This window comes from Otolemur garnettii, unplaced genomic scaffold (assembly GCF_000181295.1).
Source record: "Otolemur garnettii isolate 467f Iridium unplaced genomic scaffold, OtoGar3 scaffold00018, whole genome shotgun sequence".
NCBI lineage: Eukaryota > Metazoa > Chordata > Mammalia > Primates > Galagidae > Otolemur > Otolemur garnettii.
The window spans coordinates 27,657,151-27,660,967 of record NW_003852413.1 but is presented as its reverse complement, the minus strand read 5'-3'; the positions used below and the strand labels follow the sequence as shown (position 1 = coordinate 27,660,967).

The window sequence follows — 3,817 nt, the reverse complement described above, 5'->3', positions numbered from 1 at the left end:
TAGGAAGGCTCTCTTAGTTACAGTTACAGTTGTAACTCCTAGCTAACTATGAGTAAGAGAGCTTTCCTTACTCTCAGTTACTAACCAGCTGTAGTCAGCTAAGAGAATCCTCCCACCAGCGACCTGAGAGTCTTTCCCAGATTTACAGAAGTAAAATTCACAAACTAAGAATGAGTTGGAAAGTGGTTTCTTTAATGATTATGTACTAATTTAGTCATTTCTGGCTGTTAAGAATACATTTGTAAATACTCACAAGCTAACAGTGTAATAAATGAATAAAATCTCTAGTCAGCTGGGGCATCAGTGTTCCCTGCGTATCATGTGGTCGAGGAACCACTTCCTGAACAGTACCAGTAGATGACAACCACTGTACTGAAGGATGCAGTTGTTCCTCAGCTGCCAGCTCACTCTGTCAAATAATAGGCTCACACCGTGAGTTAATGACCGTTTCAAAGGCATATCACCAGCTCTGTGGCAGAGAAGGGAGTCCTTTAGGAATCTTTCCCTTTTGCAGAAAGGGCCTTCTGTATTTTAAGAGAATAGTTGCTAATGATTAGAAAACTTTGGAAGCGTGATTTATTAAAATAATACACTGAATATGTAAAATATGGTTTGCATAATTACTTTACCCTCTCCTTTTTAATTGCTAAGTAAAAGAGGGAAATACTAGAGTGATAGCATCTATAAATACATAAAATGTGACAATTGTTTTACGTCTGATGAACTTGAAATTTGAATTCTATGTTCAAAGTCCAGCTGGTCACAGATCATACTCAGTTGCCTGAGTATGAAGAAATGAGAACTATTAGGTAGTTTTGTATAAAGATAAATGTTACATTAAAACAGACAATAGTTTTAATCTTCACTTATCATAGAGACTTATATTTCAGAAAAACTGAAAAATGATGGAAAATTCTAGTTTTTGTTGGAAGTGAAAGCTAATCTTAAGACTGTTCTCTGAAGAAAACCTCCTCTAAATATTGGATCTGGCACTTTAGGCAGTGCCATAACCTTTATTGCACCATTTTCATGTCCACAGTTGGTGCAGCTTTTTCTCATATGCTTCCCTCTCCCTCCCCAATCCATTCCAGCTGCTCCAACCCCTGTCTTGACATTCTTGATTTAGAAACCAATTGGCCTGCCCTCACTTGGCAATCTCTTATCCTGTGGTTAAGTCTAAGGCTGAATTCCAGCTCTCTCTCTCTCTCCCTTCACTTCCCCATATGAAATTCTCTTAGGAGAAATCCTGTGGTTAAGTTTAGATTTGCCTTGACTTAGAAGGGAAGTGAGATGACACTTTGGAAATGAGGAGATGTTGAACAGGGAAACGTCTGCTGAGTTCTGCTGATGCCATCGGTTTCTTACCATCGAACCAGGTGTGCCATCTGTTCCTCTCACACTTCTTTGTTGGCCACAGGTGCTGAGTGTTGCTTCTCATACTTGGGCTTATGCCTAGTGAGACTCGTTTCTGTTCCAAGGCTCTCTGTGGACTTAGTAGCATTCAGCATTGCAAGACGGTTGCGTGGGGGTGTGTATTGGATGTGTGGGTTTTAAAGATATCTGCAGCTCATCTACGTTCTTAGCACTTTTCATAGCTAGATCATTTTTTTGTGTACCTCTTATCCCTTTGACCTCTTGTTTCTATCAATGGAATATTTATAAGCAAGTTTATTTCATTTATATTTTATTTATTATTAATTTAGTGAGTATTTTCTTATTATTTAGAGGCCTTTATGAAGTTGATGTTCAGCTAGAAATCTAGGTTCTAAGTCCCCCGCTGTACTCCATTCCATGCTAAGCCTTTGGCTCAGGCACTTCCCTCCTATCTTGATGCAAAAAGTACAATTGTTTCATACTCTGAGAATGGTGAATGAGTGGGCTTGTTTGTAATGTGCCGCACTGGACTCACTTTGAGACAAGGTTGGGCATGTTCAGGGTGACACAGCCATACACACTGAATTCACTTTCAGTTCTCAGTGATGTTTCTATTAGGAAATGTGGTTCTTCCAAGTTGATATTGTGTAGTTAACTTATTTGGAAGCATTTCCAAAGCCTTTCCTGAATTGTCCCTTCCTACAATGCTTTTTTTTTTTTTTTTTTTTTTCCCGATACAGAGTCTCAGGCTGTCACCCTGAGTAGAGTGCAGTGGCATCACAGCTCACCAGCTCACAACAATCTTAAAGTCTTTGGGCTTAAGCCATTCTCTTTCCTCAGCCTCCCAAATAGCTGGGACTACAGGCGCCCACCACAGTGCCTGGCTATTTTTTGTTGTAGTTGTTTTTAGCTGGCCCGGGCTGGGTTCAAACCCTCCAGCTTCAGTGTATGTGGCAGGCGCCCCTAGCCACTGAGCTACAGGCACTGCCCTTTACTACAATCCTTTGAACTAGGTTTAATTCTGTTTTCTTCATTTCGTGTTACAGAGGAGAGAAGCAGTGTTTAGGAAAGTCAGGTAATTTTTCCTAACAGTGTACAGCAAGTTAGTATCAGGGCAATGTCAGCTCTCCATTTTCTATCTCTAGTCTGCTGTTCTACCCTAAGTGGAACTGAGTGCTAATCACTCAAGAAAGCACTGGCTCTCCCAGGTTTTCTTGACACAGAGTATTTACTTTGGTAATGAAAGAGAGATATGAGATCTGGGTACAGTGGCGTGCACCTGTAGTAATAACTACTTGGGAGACTGAGGCAGGAGGATTGCTTGCAGCCAGGAGTTTGAGGCTATAGTGCACTGTGATCATGCCTGTGAATAGCCACTACCCCAGGCAACATAGTGAGATTCTGCTCTAAAAGAAATAAAACAAAACATAAAAAGAGAGAGGCATAAAAGCATGGTGAAATTATACTTTCAATTTTTTCTTTAATAATTTGGTTCTCAGAAAAATCTTCTTCATGAAATCTTTTAGCTTCTATTGACCTGTCTCTTCCAGTATTTGTATTAAACACAAATAGCTGTTAGCAATAGAGATGTATGTATTCCAGCTGCGTTATATATGCCTGAGACAGATATAAGATCCCAGTGCTTCATTGTGACTTTGCAATTAAAGTTGAAATGTGAAAGAGCTCATGAAATATCCAGATAGTAGTTAACTCTTTCTTTTTTTGCAGTTTTTGGCCAGGGCTGGGTTTGAACCCACCACCTCTGGCATATGGGGCCAGCGCCCTATTCCTTTGAGCCACAGGCGCCGCCCAGTAGTTAGCTCTATTAAAACACCCCTTCCCTTCTTAAACAAGAATACCCCCATAGCATTTTTATGTATTTTTGGCCAAAGTTTAAATAAGTAGATCTATTAATTTTTTTTCTATTTTTATTAAAAGATTATTTGAGTAGATTAGTTGCACTACATGAAAATGTCAATATTTGGTTTGATATATGGTATCATTTTAGATTATAAAGCCTGATAATATAGTAAACCTGTACCATCCAATCTAAAAACATCACCAATAACTTTGAACTAACCAGTACGTGCTTCTCCCCATCCCTGAGACTTGTCTCTCCACTTAGAGGATGATAAATAGCTATTTTGCATTTTATGTTATCATTTCCTTGTTTATTACTTATATGCCTAAATAATGTATGTGTAGGTTTGATTGTTTTTGAGCTTTATAAAAATAGTGTTTGACTATATGTAGTCATCTAGGACTTGCTTTTTTCACGTTGTTTCTAAAATTTATATTGTAGATTTAACTATACGTCATTCATTTTTAATGCTGTGTGATAGTTTTGTGTGAATGTACAATTCATTCTCTTGTGGATGGATATTTAGGTTGTTGATTAGCTGGTAGAAATAGTTCTGCTGTAAATAATTTGTATGCAGTATCT

The 3,817-nt window shown here is 38.6% G+C and overlaps 1 protein-coding gene across 1 annotated transcript in view; it reads left to right on the top strand.

Moving 5' to 3' along the window:
- The window catches only part of SPOP (speckle type BTB/POZ protein), a 24,821-nt gene that overhangs the window by 4,009 nt on the left and 16,995 nt on the right, over window positions 1–3,817 (top strand). The gene's annotated exons all lie outside the window — the stretch shown is intronic.